Below are 16,863 nucleotides of genomic sequence, written 5' to 3' on the forward strand. Positions count from 1 at the left end.
GGCGGAACGATACATAGATGTGGGTGGGGTATCAGTGCTAGCGTAGTAATACTACTGTAGCAGTAGTGCTGCAACAGTATAGCAGTAATATACATGAATTAAACGTTTAGACCAACTGCTGGGATCCTTGAGGATCATTTAGCACTTCTTACAACTACTCGAGAAATTAGTTTTTATAGCCAGAAGTTAAATTTTCTAATCCAACAATGCCCATGGTAGACTTCAGTGTTATCCTGAATTATAACGAGGTGAAAGTGGGTGGAGCCTCATGAAGTCATCAGTCTGACGATAATTATTGGTGAAGGTTTAAAACCAATATACGGTACCGGCTTTTTTTTTTTTTTTTTTTCAGTAAATAGGGAGATAGCCAATAAATAAAAATTGCTTGACACTGGATATAGCAGTTATCAAATCAAGCTTGTCTACTATGTTTTTGGTAATTACCAACTATTCCCTACATCTTGTCAATCTGATTGTGACCTATAAAGTAGACTGTAATTTCTTTGGAAACTTATTTTGGGAGTTAGACTAATAATCGAAGTGTTTTTGTATTTATTAACATATTTTGTTGGTTTGTTCAGTATGACAATTATCAGTGGGGAGGTTCCAGAGTTCATAAAGGTGTACTGCTTTGCTTGTATTTACATTGTTGCCAGAGGTTTAGCCTTCGTTACATATAGCCAATCATCCATCGAGAAAGAGGGAAGAAATGCTGTCATAAGTTACGTAACGAGTGCGTTCGAAACCTTTTCTCTGAGTAAGTTGGCCCGTCTTCAAAAAAGGTCACCTTTACATTATAAGTACCAAATTTATTCAACCTACGTAGTGCAGAATACACTCAAAATTTATGTGTTGATATAATATGTATTCTGAATAAGCTTTATATTTATGAAATGCGTAGATAAAAAGTTATTGCGAAAAAACCGTGTTACAGAGGCCCTGAATCTCATAGTAGGTAAATTAATCAAGTCCAGGAGACTAGGCCTGGGAGAAATTTGGCATGTAATGAGTAATAAAGAAACAAGCTGAATACCAGGAATTTTCTTCAATACCCCTAAAATGGAAATCAGCACTTCAATTGCCTCCCAGCGGGAAGACATCACCTGGCCTCATCAGTAGTAAGACCCATACACACAAGGAATATCATGTAATAGCAGGTAGGACAGGCCTACCCTATTTTCCAGGCAGCGTAAACGTCTGTCTTCATACCCACCGTGTCAACTATGACACAGTACCATTCTCCGACCCGTGTCTCCAGGCAAGAAGACTGACAAAAGTGTATATGTATACTAGTAGTCTTATTCTTCTCGTATCTTAATGTCGTGGCGGGAAAATCCTCCCGTGACAGTTACAAGAACGAACTTCGTCACTTCCCTTAAAACATTTTACGTTCTTTAAAACGTCCCCTTATTAAGGTTAAATTTTAGATATATAGAATTATTTTACTAATAGTTGTAATATATATCGACACAGGATTTATTCTTGGTCTTGCTAAAACAATATATAATAGTTTCGTCTTCAAACAAACATCATCCAAGGATTGTCATAGCACTTAATAGACGTCTTTAGAGCGCTTTATTTAGCATTAATAGCAAGCATACAAGCAAAATTCTTCTTTGTATTAATAGCAATGCCTTTCGTTATATAATAATATTAATATCTTTATCTCCACAGCGATTTCATTTGATTTATGAAATTCAGGAGCGAGGCAGACGAGATTACTATTGTTACCTATTTAACTATTTTTACGTTTTCTATTCGTGTAGAAAAATTGTCTTTATAAAAAAAATGGTATTTCAGGATATTTGGATAACTATAGAAAAGTTAGTTTCTCTCTCTCTCTCTCTCTCTCTCTCTCTCTCTCTCTCTCTCATCTCTCTCGTCTCTCTCTTCTCTCTCTTCTCTCTCTCTCTCTCTCTCTCTCTCTCTCTCTCTGTTACTTTGTGGTTATGTTTCATAACCATGAATTTGTCTTGAAGTTTTAAGTAACATAAAACCTAAACGTTTTCTTTTCAAATTCTTTTTTCGACGTCAATTATGACAAAGTAATTATTTGAAATCATTGATGATCCACACAAGGTCGAATGTGCCCTGCTGTAGTTTTCTAGCTCATGAACTCACCTGGTTATTATTATTATTATTATTATTATTATTATTATTATTATTATTATTATTATTATTATTATTATTATTATTAAGAAATTCAATCTCGTGAAAAGAAATTGTTGAAAAATTCACAATTTTATATTAAAATATATTTTTACATAGATATATATTTTAATATTATTATTATTATTATTATTATTATTATTATTATTATTATTATTATTATTATTATTCAGAAGACGAAGAACCCTATTCATAAGGAGCAATCACAACACAGGAACCACTGATATAAAACTCAAGCTCTCGAAGAATATTGAGGCGTCCATTCGAAAAAAGTAACAGAAGGCAGATACTAAAAGAGAAATACAGAGAGCGGAGATCAGCCACTAGCAAAACTGGTAAATTAACAAATGAATGAATAAATGAATTCAATAAAAATGTAGGCATTGAACCTAATGCTAGAAAATGACAGACGTTCGTCACATTAGATTAGATATTCATGCATTGCTTATCCTGATTTTTTACCATAAAGTCATACATCAATACGTATTTATGATAATTATATATATAGTATAATATATAACTTATAATGCCCCAGGCATACCACCACCCCACATCAGACCTCAGCAGACACTCCAGGCTGACCACTGCATTGCAATAATCAAAATCCAGACGGCTTCGTTAACCAGTCTCTTAGTCGATCTTCTGAAATAAATAAAGATTTTCTGACGCATTTTCATATTACGATTAAAAAGCTGCATATTCACATATCTTAATCATTATTATGTTGAATTCTGAAGAGTATTCCAATTCGTTTTATTTATATTGTGTCTATATCCATTTATTTACCTATTAATAAATTTTTTACTCAACACTGGATGCATGTAAAAATAATCTTCAAAGAAATTTCTGAAAACTGAGTTTTCGTCTCACCAGCGAATGGGAAGTCGTTTATGAAGATGCTTCGCCAAAACCCAAAGATTCCAGCCAATGAAAGGAGGCTCAGTGTAGTTCTAAACACGAAGAGCAGTGGTCGTTTTTGTAGACAGATGCTCACGAGATAAAGGAAATGACTTTGGTAAAAGAAGAAGGCATTTAATTCATGTTAGTTTCCCTTCTTAGGGAATATTGTTGGTGCAGTAGGTTTTGTAAGCTTGGTGAACCATTGGCTAGCGTAGAAATGTCCTTCGGAGGAGTGTTAAGTGGTCGCAGGACAATTACTTACAAATCTAGTTATGTCCCTACGCATGCCAACCAAAAAGAAGTGCTCACGGGCTCTTCTAAGAGATCTTTCTATGCCTACATGCCCAGCATAAGGGCTAACATGAATCATGTGTATGGCTCTCTCTACTAAGGCTCGAGGAAGAACGACTCGGGCTCGGACATCTCTGGCCCTTTTTTCATATTTACACAACAAGACGTCTTCCTCAATGAAGAATGCGTCTTTTGACAAATGCACAGAACTCGGGAACTCGTTGCTCTCACCTTTCACACAAGCCTTGATCTGACTAATCCAAGTTTCAGACACCTGACTTTCAACCAATTCTCGCACACTCCAACCACAAAAATCAACCACACTTTCATTCTCCAGGCATTTATTCGGGAATCCCCCGGACGGAGTTCCGCCTGCATTTAACCAGCAACCGCCTCGGGCACTCCCATTCATCTGAGAGTGCTTGAGAGATTACCGTTTTCTGCACATCACGTTTACATTTGTTTGACTGTCATTGTTCGGAACTGTCGAAACATTGCTGGCACTATTGCCTGCAGTGCCTGTGCCACCAACGTCATGAGGTTTCTTTTGACATTCTTCCTTGCGCCTTGCGGCACGAGTTGTTACTCTTATGATGTTCCTGGAGAGAGCATCCGCCACCCTATTACTTTTCCCTGGGATATGTTCAGTCTTTAAGATGTCAAACTCTAAAATTCGCTCGATCCATCGAGCTTGGCGATTTGTAATCTCGCTCTTCTTCAGCAGGTATGTTAATGGTTGATGATCTGTGAAAATCTTTATTTTGTGTCCCAGCAAAAAATAACGCTGTCTCTTCAGCAACCATAACACCGCCAAAGCCTCTCGATCAAAGGTACTATAATTTTTCTCTGCCCCTTTTAATGCGTGTGATGCAAAACAAACTGGTCTTTCATTACCTTCATCGTCAATCTGGGAGATTAATCCTCCTATCGCAATATCACTTGCGTTCGTGGTCACAAAAAAAGGGCGATCAAACCTCGGATAAGCCAAGAGTTCGTCGCTCATTAGGGCATCTTTTAATTTCTGAAAAGCTTCTTCCTCTTTCTCACCCCATTGGAAATCAGGTTGCTTCCTTAATGCGTCTAACGGTTTCGCTATCTGTCCAAAGTTCCTAATGAACTTCCGATAGTAACCCGCGAGTCCGAGGAAGCTGGCTACATCTTTCGCATGTTTTGGTCGTGGAAATTCTTTAATTGCTATAACTTTATCGGCACAAGGCTTAAGGCCTTCGGAAGTTACTAGGTGCCCCAAAAATTTTACTTCGGCCTGTAAAAACTTACATTTTTCTAAATTTATTTTCATCCCATGGCGCCTTAATGCTTCCAAAACTTGTATCAGGTTACCTTTATGCTCCTCTACAGTAGCACCAACTACAATGATATCACCTAAATATACAAAAACCCCAAGGCCAATTATAGAGGCTAAAACGGACATCATTACTCGTGAAAAATGAGCAGGAGCGTTCTTTAATCCAAAGGGAAGGAAATTATATTCATATAGCTGATTATTCGCTATAAAGGCCGTTTTCTCTTTACTCTCATTATCAATGGGTATTTGATGATAACCAGACTTAAGATCCAATGTGGTGAAAAATTTACTCTTCCTTACTTTAAGCAGAAGTTCTTCAATCGAGGGCAATGGATAGGCGTTGTCTTTGGTAATGGCATTCAATCTTCTATAATCAACACACAGCCTGAAGAGCCATCTTTTTTCTTAACTAAAACGATCTGAGAAGCCCAGGGAGACTCACTTTCCCGAATGATACCCTGCTCCAGCACCTGTTTTATCTTCTCCCCAATTACTTGTTCATGACAGGCAGTTGTTCTGTAAGGCTTACTTCGAATAGGTGGATGATCTCCTGTTTCAATTATAAAAAGGTAACTTATCTATTCTCCCTGGAGGCTCTTCTCCTATCACCATCGTGTCTTGATATTCCCTTACTATTTCTCCTACGCAACTATGGTAATTCAAAGGTATTGCTTTAACAGCTGTTTACAATAATTTTCTAAGCCAGGTTTCGCCACGACCTTGACTCTGGGTAGTCTAGGCTGGCACTGCGTTATTGGCTTCTACAAGGGAACACATTTCCAAATCACATAGATACTCGTTACTTAATTCTAATCTACTTCTACTCACATTTTTAAAAGGTACATTTGCCTTGCCATCGATGATGGTAGTGACACCAGGCAACATAAAGTCTGCCCACTTTCTATGGGAATTTATATACACCAACGTTCCTACTTGTAGTTTCCTTGCCGGGACAAGAGGAAGGGAGTAGAGATGGGCGGGTGGGATCACCTCCCCCACCTCAGGGCTAGCGGGCACCACTCCCGTATCCCCCGTGGCGGCCAGGGCAATTCGGACAACTGCTTTTGTTTCCCCTAATATGGGAATCCGTTGGTACTGGCCCCCTCCCACAGGCATCGCCACTCCCACTCCTCCTCCCTCCTCGCCAAAGAGAAACACTTTGTACTCGCTCACGAACCCGATTCTCAGTATAATGGAAACGCCAGGTATGTGGGTGGTAGGCACCACATAGAATTTGTGAGTCAACACTCGTCCACCGAGGGAGATGGCTTGTTTCACTGTTCTCTGCAACACTATGCCCACTGGCACTGTGCAACGCTAGACACCCTTTCGATGCCGAAATGGCACCCATCACTAAGTGTCCCTCGATCAAAGAGACACATGCCCCACTGTCTAATAGTGCGTTGTGGTTTTCTGAGTCTATTCCCACTTCTAGAATAGGTATGGCTCTGTCTCCACTCTCGTGAGAGGAAGGGGCAGAGGGAGATGGCTGTCTAGCCTCCCCTAACAAAGCAGTCACCCCTGGGCCAGTGGGAGCACCACGGGGCGGGGGAAGGTCCCCACCTACTTGCTGGCTGGAGGTGGCACTGCTCCCCCCCGGCCCTCTGTCGTTCCTCCGGTCACGGCTGCCGCTGGCCCTTGGAGTGCCGGAGGAGGATTGTTCGTCGGCACTCGCCTTCCTGCCCTTCCTCGCTGCCTTTCCCTTCCTCTTATGGGAGGGGGCCCGCAATTTGGTGCGGCACCGTTTTTTGTACACTGGCTGACCAGGTGATCCACTGCCATGCACTCATAACATCCCCACTGACCGAAGGAGGGGCATTGGGCGCGCCAGTGACCCCTTCTCCCGCACTTCCAGCAGTGTCCCCTGGTTGTATCTACGCTCCCCCTCCCTTGGCTCCCCTCGGTCGCTTGGCACTAGGGCCAGCCCTGGCGTTGGATGGGGCGGGTAGAGTGCGTCTTCTTGTACAAGGACGGGCAGCGGCAGCTATGAAAGGACGGGGAGCAGCCCCACTTCCTTCTCTTTCTTGTTCCTGCCGTGTGATATCCACTAGCGATTGTATGGCTGGGATAGCGTCTTCTAACGGGCGCTTGTAGTCCTTCGTTTCTGTAGAGGATACCAATAACACCAGAGGGAAGGGCCTCCTCATCGAGCCAGTGCAGGTGCCAGACTATCATAGTCTTTTGACAGTCGGTCGACAAAAGAGGCCACGGTCTTCCCCACCCTCATCGTCGGGTGGTAGGCTGCCCATAACCTTCGTCGTCCACTCTCCCAGAGGCCAAAACGGTGGATCATGTTCTTTTTGAATTCGCCCCAATCTTCGGAAGAGCCATGTTTCCAACCTACCATCCTACGCTGAGCGTCACCGGTAATTTTCTGTTTGGCAACCAAAACTCTTTCCTCATCCGTCCACCTTTCTGTAGCGAGTTCCACACTCATTAAAAAGGCCTCTACGGAGAAGAATCCTTCTTTGCGCCGCGAACCATCGAATTCCGGAACGTACCCTCCAAGGACAGGTAATTTCCTCACAGGACCTGGTCTTTTACCTGCGTCCGGAGGCGGAGGCGGCAACATCATTCCCGACGATGTGGACCCATTTATTACACTTTCACTGTTACTATTCGTGTTTCCCGACGGTCTGCTACTGTCCGAGTCCCTTGCGTTCGTCTGGTTTCCGCCCCCACGCTGTCTCCATTCCACGAATGCTTTAATAAGCGCAACTTGCTCATCTATTTCGTGATTTACCTCGCTCCTTACAGGGCTAATTTCTACCTCTCTAGCGTCTCTCGCGCCCTCGTCATCGCTGTCAGACATGGGCCCTCGTGCTTCTTGTATTATACACCATTGTACCTCACTGTTTTTCACTTTCGCGGTTAATTATCAAGTTGGCACAACCACAATGACCCACATTTGGCTAACAATTGATCAATTTGTGTATTGTACGGAATTACGACACACCACACTACAGTACCCCACAGATCGCTATATTTAACGTTAATTAGTGCTACACAGTGCACCCCGCACCTGACACCAAAATTATGACCCCGACCTGGGTCGTGTCGGTCTCTTTAGTTACTGTGGGTCATGCAGAAATCAAATGCTCAGTGATTAATTTAACACCGGTCTTATATTCTAAAGAATTACACAAGGGCATGAGTGAAATGGAACTTAATATCTACAGTACCGCGAGGTTGAAACCAAGTTGCCCTCAGAAAGGGGCATCTTGGCATTCCCTCTCTTTCCTCCAATACCCCACAAACACCCCCGATATTTTCCCTCTAGGATCTGATTGGGTCTGGCACCTCTCCTTAGGTATATTGACCAATAGGTGCCAATGTAAGGGACGCTAAAACCCAACGAACTTTTTGGGGGGTGTTGGGGGGAGGAGACGCTCTTCTCAATCTGAGAGGAACTGATCTTGACATCTATGGCGTAGATATATATATATATATATATATATATATATTATAGAATATATATATATATATATATAATATATATATATATATAATATATATATATGTGTGTGTGTGTGTGTGTGTGTGTGTGTGTGTGTGTGTGTGTATACTATATAAAGTCTTTACACTGGTTGATTGGTTGATGGTTATTGAGAATTTAGTGATGCGTTGGTAATCCTGAAAATGAACGGCTGAAAATGGCGAAAATTTTGAGATTTATGTGAAAATACAGTTGCGAGTGAGCCTTGCCTTATGAAATAAGGAAAGAAAAGCAGTGGTTGATTTCCACTGTCACAGGAAAAATTGTGACGGGTGGTGGGAGGATGAGAAAGTAGATGAACTGCAGATTGGAGCAGACAAGAAAAAAGAGGAGGGTCCCTGGAGAACGATGTGAGAACAAAGAGGTATAAAAGTAAATGTTTGGATTTTTAAATGTGCTTCTTAACCAACTTATAACTATGACATACAACAAGCATATACAAATTTTGGAATAATTCCGAAGTTGGGAGCAGGATGAAAAAAAGTACGAAATGATACTCGCATTCTCAGGTGGAAGCGATTTCAAAATGATAGGGCAATTACATTTATTATACGAGAGAAATTGAACTGACTGCTGCCGCGAGTGTAGATGGTGGAGGATAATGAGTTGCTAATGAGCTTCCGGTGTGGTGGGTGAAACGGCTGACGTGGAATTGGTCACCACTGCAAATTCACTCAAAAAATTTTTAAGGTTTAAGGATAAGCATGAAATGAGTTTATATATATATATTATATATATATATATATATATATATATATATATATATATATATATTGTCGATTGGTAGAAGTCTTTGTCCATTATTAAAGCAATTCAAAAAGCAAACGTAATTTTCTACCGACCCCCTAAAGACAAGACCAGAGACACACCCAACAATAAAATAAAAATGCCTCACCTGGACGAGATTAAGAGAATAACCCACACCCTTGGAAATCCAACCCTTTTGCATTTACCTACCCAAATACCTTAGCCAAAATCCTGATTAACGTCCAACAAAAGACATCTCCCAAAGACTCTGGGGTCTATGAGATCCCATGCCAGGACTGTGACCAATATTACATCGATTTACAGGTAAATCACTTCCCCAGAGATTAATACAACACAAACGGTCAGTTAGGTATGGACAACAGAACTCGGGTATTTTCAACCATATAAATGAACATAACCATAGAATAAACTGGAATTTGTCACGTGTAATTTATAGCAGCAACTGCCGGTACAAGAGTCAAATGATGGAATCGGCCTAATAAAAAAGAGAAGCAGGTAATGAACATCTCAAAAGGCGGGTGGATCTCAGATGTCGTCGACGAAGTTTTCATTCAACCAAACGCTTAAGAAGATTAAAGGAATATTATCACCGGGGGTGACCTAAATTGGCTTACTTGTGAACGGATCTCTTGGTATAATACCACCTTTTCTGTAAACTTTTCTCATTCATTTACCTGAAGAGAGAGACAGCAGTCTCTGAAATATAGTCACTTTTCTCTCTACATTTTGGTGTTTTTATGGGCTCCTTTTATTAGATGGAATTCTGTTGTTACAGAACATTTTTACCTGTCATATATATGTACAATTAATATTATATAATATATATATATATTATATATATATTAATACAATGTAATATATATTATATATATACACATCATTATATATATTACATTACCAATACATATATAATATAAATATAAGATTATATATATATAATATATATTAATTTTTATATTATATATATATGTATATATATATATATAGTAATATATATGATATATATATATATATATATTATATATTATATATAGATATGTAATATATATATATATATATATATATATATATAGATAATATATATATAATATATAGATAATTTATATTTATTATATATATAATATATATATAGATATATATGTAATATATATTATTATTATAGATAAATATATATATATACATACATACATACATTATATATATATATATATATATATATATAGATATTATATAATAATATATATATTACGTATGATAAAATTAAGAGCTTTAAGAACCAAGTAATTTTATTTTAGGAAAAAAAATCGTTCTTTGTCCCTCTTAATTATAATGACTTTAGTCTCATTAGTAGCGACTCCTAAGGGCAAGAGGTTGTCTTGGCATAAGCCAAGAGTATTCTAACAGCATCAATGTTGGCTCATCTCCCACCATAATAACATACCTCTACCTCCCTCCCTTAAGGCCTGTCCACACGAGCGGGCCTGATCGGCGTGCTCCGGGGTTGACGGGCAAATTCTGGCATTTTTTTTTTTTTTTTGCTTACCCCGTGAATGTTGTCCACACGGGTGAGGCGATGGAGAGGTGGGCGTCCCCAACGATGCAAGTAGTGTGTTCAGTGCGGTATGATAAACATGGTGCCTACCACAAAGAAGAAGATATTGTGTAGCATGATAATTGCTTTGTGTGATGAAAAAGAAGAGAATATGGTGCAAAGAATGGCTCAGTAAAAGAAATGTATATGGTTAACGTACGTCTGCCAGGGTCGAAGCTCAAGCCATCGGGCACCACCATGGTGATTTTGCTACAAGACCCATCGGGCAATTTGACGGTTTGCCCGTCAAGTGTGCCCGTTAGAGGGGAGGTTCGCCGATCAGGCCCGGTCGTGTGGACAGGCCTTTAGGCAGGGTTTGGCTCCTGGGCTAACTGGCTTTAACGACCCAAATTGATGAGGGTTACGAGAGTCAGTAAACTACCTCCATATCTCTTGTTACACGAAAGGTGTTGGGGATAATTTGTTACTCAAATCGAGTTTATTTACGTTGAGGATTTTGCCTCCGGGAAATGATTCAGGAGAAAATATTGCAAAGCTTTTATCTTCTAATGAAAATCTATTGTCTCTAATTTTTCATAGATTTTTTTAATACTCTGCTTCTGATGACTGGGCATAGAGTTGTGAAGGGAAAATATTAGAATGAATATCTTTGACAAATTATACTTTAAAAGCTTCGTGCGTTGATATATTTCATGCAAGTGCATACGGAAGTGAGGTATCTATGAACTAAATCGCTGTCGGTATAAAAAAAAATCTTAATTAATGTTACTGATTCTCATTTAACTTTGGCATTTTTTAATGGGTTAAGTATGTATTCAGTTAGAAAAAAGGATTCTCTGTATTTTGTCTATTATTTTGGTGGGGATGGGGGAAGGGGAGTAAACATGTAGCTCGAAAAAGAAATTGAAATTAAATATTTTACCGAAAAAATCGGGCTATGATTACCTACTGCAATGAAACAGCTTAGATGATTAAATTCTCGTGCAACTAACAATCATACCACAGATTAGTGTACAGTTGGACACAGGTTTCCCTGGTACACCTTCTTGAGGGACTTCGAAAAATTATATGGTAACAGTGTTTACTGAGGGGGATGGGGGGAGGACTCTTCCTCTCTTAACAAGAGTTCCACCAATAAGCTCTGGAATTCTTTCAGTAGGAGGAGTCATTAGGCATGGTTGGAGAAACACACACGGAGTAAAAAAAAAAAAACAAATCTGGGCAGGGTATATCGCTGTAACCAAGATTACTGTCTCACTTTTAATATAAGTTTGTTTATTAAGATTCCATTTAACTTTCGTCTAAGTCGTTATCTTACCACCGTGTCTGTTATTATATTTCGGTCATATTCATTACGCAATACTTAAAATTGATAAAAATCTTAGTTATATTGGTATTGGAGAGAATCACGAACATCATAACAGGATATTTTAACCTTATCACGTAAGCCAAGTTTATAGTATCGGTTGCAGTGCGTTTCCTATCAATAATATAATATGGAGCTATAAAGAGAAGAGCAGCAACACTTCATTGAACATACCCAAAAACTCTGTGAACGTGTTGAAAGTGTTCGACACCTTAGCTCCTCTCTCTCTCTCTCTCTCTCTCTCTCTCTCTCCCTCCATACGTCTATCCATCATCTCTCCGCTCTCTCTCATCCTCCTCGTCTCTCCGGTACTCCCAGATCTACTCCCGTCTCCTCCAACTCTCTCTCTCTCTCTCTCTCTCTCTCTCTCTCTCCCATATTAGCTACTTTAAAGTGACATGTCATCTAGAAATGCCACTGCGCTAAGTATGCAGTTTTGATATGTCATTAACACCCTTTAATCTTGACTAAACCAATATATGCATATATATTTTTTCGGGGGGCGGGGGGAGTGGTTTCGGGGATAGAGTTCTTGTTGTTAAGCCGTCTTACAGGTTTTGGAATTCTAAAATGTAATTCAAACTGACAAGCTTCTTGCTTTTGCTGTACCGATGTCCTCAGCCTGGCTTTGCTACAACTGAAATGGATGGGGGACTAGGGGTGGGGTAAGGTGGGCCTGGATAGTGTATGGCTAACGAAAAGCTCCACTTGAAATATTTTCTTGTTTATCTTTAATGCCTGGGTGTTTTTAGTGTTTATCCTAATATTATAATAGTACTGTAGATTTTCTGAATACAACAACATTTGCAAGAAGAAGGATTTGGTTAAACTCACTCTCTCTTGTAAATACATATAGAATGGAGAGAGAGAGAGAGAGAGAGACTAGACGTTACTGAGGAGTCAAAATGAAACTACTAGGGACAGAGAAAATTCCACTACGTGTAATGGAAACCATTCCCATATGGTAAACTTAATTCGTTTGCCAATGATAAAGAATTGTTGATATTCAGAGGTTTCATGTATTCATGGTTGGGTTTGTATTCCCTCTTGAATATACTGTAGAGATTATTCCCTACACGCCGTTCATTACAATAATTATTACATGATATGGATAACCATATCTACTTGACTTATATTTTCTAATATATTAATTGTGATACACGTTTTAATGTCATACGGACAGAAATTCCTTTTGCTCTTATTATCATTCGTGTGAGGATAAGAGACAGACGTCTTTATTGTTAAACAGCCCCTTCAGTCATTTACCTGTCCATTGTGGAAAGAGCTATTTGGAGAAATGTAGTTTGATGATATTGTCCTAGTGTTCTCTTTTTAGATAATTCTTTAAGAAAAAATCAGGATAGCGAAATTCCCTTTAGATTTTGAACTCCTTTAAAAGATCAAATTCACCTTTCTAATAAATAAATTATAATAATCATGACCTGGAGCTAAACGATATGCATAGGTCTGTTTACGATTTTTTTATTTATTTTTTTTTTTACATCATACGACATGGAAGTTCAGCGGAAGCCATGGGGTAATCCAAATACACACACTCAATTTTTACATTTATTTTCAATATTAGTGAGAAGTCCAGCCACCTTCCTTCTAGATCACCTCTTGCAATCTGTTAGGCATAGAAGATTCATGGTTTCTGACGATCTGTGGTCGGTTGTGGAAGAGTTTCCATTGTGTTCCCAGAGGTTCATAAGTTGATCTGGTCTCCTCTCCCTCACAGGCTCCCAACATTTTACCAAATTAGCCTAAATATTCTCAGTGAGGTTCATGTCTGTATCCTTACTTGGCCAGTCAAGCAACTGCAGATCCTCTCGACCTTGAAACGATTCCTGGACTATTCTGGCTGTATGGATGGGGCAGCAGGTGAATGAAATGACAGTCGCAGGTGGGGAAGAATAATTCCGCTGTTGAAGTGAAAGATGTTAGAAATCCTGAAGAATTTCAATGGATTTTTCACCAGTGAACCTCCACTCAGTCATGGTGATGGCATCCATATAATGTAAGAAGATCCAGCCCCACACGTTTACTGTGACATGCCCATTCCTGGTCACCTCGTAAATTTCTTCTGTAGTATCTGAAGGGAAAAAATCTTATTTTCAACAATTTATGCTTTTCATAATAGGGAATATAATTCTATATCTTTTGGGGAAATAAAATGCTAAGTAACAACCCTTGCAATAAGTTAAGAATGTTTATTCATCTGAAAGGATTAATACTTATAATAGCATTAACTTTGATCTGCAACAGTCCGTTATGATATGATATTCTTTAATTCAGTAAACAGGCTGTACTCTGTATTATAAGTTTGCCTACGTGATTATCCATAACATTAATAATGTATTTGCTTTATGCCTGAAAGCTGGCCATAGTAGAACTAATGGGAGTTTTTCAATGAAGAATTTTTATTTTCACAACTCTCGTGGCAATATAATTCAATTAGCGGAAAATACATGGTTATTGACAAAATTATCTTTTGATTATAATATTACCCTTGCTTATAATTATTATAGTCTGACTGTTATTAATGATTTTAGAAACTCACCTTATATTACTCTGTCTTCAGTTATGTATTCTGCCGTGACTTCTGCTAGTAAAAGACCTTTCGTCATTGCATACGACTCGAGACCAAAATTCCATACCCTCCCCCACAAACTGTTGAACGAAGGCAAGCCTATCAGCACGATGCCGAGAATTCCTTCTTGGCAGGAATTCTATGAGGTATTCCTGCCTCATGCAGATGTCTTCGCACCGTCATAGCCTAAACATTTAATGCCAGACGACGTTCACAAATAGCAATGGTATTGGTAAAAGGATCTGCTTATGCTGCTCGTCGAATGTCGTCGTTATCCTAACGGGTGGTCATTCGTGGTGGAGGTCTTCGAACTGAAATACGTAATTAACATGCAGATACCTAGATAATCAAGATTAATTATAGCCTGTTTACTTATGGGAACGCTATTTGGTATTCTGGGAAGTAAAGAGAAAGAATCACTATTTGAGTTCAACAGGACCAAGGCAACTGTAATTTAGGTTTCATAATTTCACGGGTTTATAAGGTTTATAGTTTAAAGAATTAATAAATAAATGAAATAAATAAATGCTATCCAAAGTCGGTCAATTTCCCAGTCTAAGCGTGCCTCTTTTTCCATTTATTTACTGTTGTAGGGGAGACGTCAAGACGCTGTGCAACAGCACACATTGAAAGCCCACTTTCTTGTAGAGCGACGATCTGTGCCCAGAGAACAATATGTTGCTGTTCATTTGGAGACTATAACGAACACTACTAGCAGAGACTACTAGCAGAGGACAGAAGCCCTATCAAAATTTATACAACACCTCAGTCTAGCCATGATTGGGTGACAAACTTGTTAGCGTGTAATAGAGGTGCTGTAGCAGTGATATCGTTATCACCGAACAAAGTGATATATTAAATCACACGATTACTGGGACTGATTGATTGATTGGCTGTTACTGGCATTGCAACATCTCAGGTCATTACTGTCATTGTTAATTGTCTGTTTGAAACACTGTTTACTAAAGGTGGTGCTGTTCCTCTCTTAACGTGAATTCCACTAATCAGCTTTCGAACAAGTATTAATCCTCATAGATGAATAAACATTATCCTAATGCAGGGGTTGTTACTTAGCATTACATTTCACCAAACGATATATCATTATTTTCCCTTTTACGGAAAGCAACGCGTAAATTGTAAAAAAATTTAGATTGTTTTCCTTCAGATACCACCGAGGGAACATTTACGAAGTGACGAGGAGTGGCTTGTAACATTAACGTGTGGGCCTGGATTTCCTTACATGGTGTATGTGATATCACCTAGACTGAAGAGTTTCACCCGTAAAAAATACGTTAAAATTCTTCAGGATTTCTTCCTCCCTTCACTTCACCAGCGGAATTATCCCTTTCCACCTAGTCCTGTCATTTTCATTCATGACGGCTGCCCCATCCATACGACCAGAATAGTCCAGGAATGGTTTCAAGATCGAGAGGATTTGAATTGGTTGCCTGGCCAAATAAGGGTGCAGAACCACATAGATCCCGAGAAAGATAAAGTCGATTTATTAAAGATTGAACAATTCACAGGTGCCCCGAGAAAAGCCGATGTGCAGTGGAAAAATCGCTGAATTTCTAATCAGTTTTCTCCCATGTATACTTTATTTTATTTTTTATTTTTGTTCCCATTATTTTTATGCTCATCCATTTCGTATGAGGTAGCTATTGTCGCATATCTTATATAATATAAGCTGGTTAGGGGTAATTACGTTTGCTTTATGTCTATTACAATTAGAATCATAATTACCTGACCTGTTATCGAATTACAATTACAACTTCAATAATACTGAAATACAAAACTTAAATATTGGAAAAAGAAATTCACAAAACTTTTTGCACAAAAAAAGGAAATAACTGGAATAAAACAATTTTTAGAATTGGTAGCTGGCTTGTTAAGATTCTCCCTTAATAATATAATAAATAAATTGGGTAGCGACTCAAAACATCTCTCTATTGCATTTGGTTAAGATGAGTTTACGAAAAGTAAGAGGGCTGCTCTAGGATAACAATTTCAAATAAAGTATTTTATTATTTGAACTTTTCAGTTACAATTACAATTACCATTAAGTATAAGTAAAAAAACAACCGCAATTACAGTTAACTTCAAAACGTATAATTAAAAACATTTCATATAAAAGGTAATGTTTATTTGTAATTGGTAAAGCTCTCTTACTGTGGGTTTCACAGACAGTGCAGTCACGTTTTTGGTAAATAACGCTGTAATGAAGACTGGTATCAGTACGAGATTTTGCTATCATTTTTCGGTATAATCAAGGTTTTAACTCTAATGAATGTCTGGTAAAAATGCTCAATTTTTATTTGTAACACATAGAGCAACTGTAACCAGTTACCTATTCAAACCAATCTGTAGGCAATTGGGGGCTCTCTCTTTGCTAAAAAAAAAAAAAAAGTTGAAAAGTTGCGTGACA

This window comes from Macrobrachium nipponense, chromosome 24, assembly GCF_015104395.2.
Source record: "Macrobrachium nipponense isolate FS-2020 chromosome 24, ASM1510439v2, whole genome shotgun sequence".
Classification (NCBI taxonomy): Eukaryota; Metazoa; Arthropoda; class Malacostraca; order Decapoda; family Palaemonidae; genus Macrobrachium; species Macrobrachium nipponense.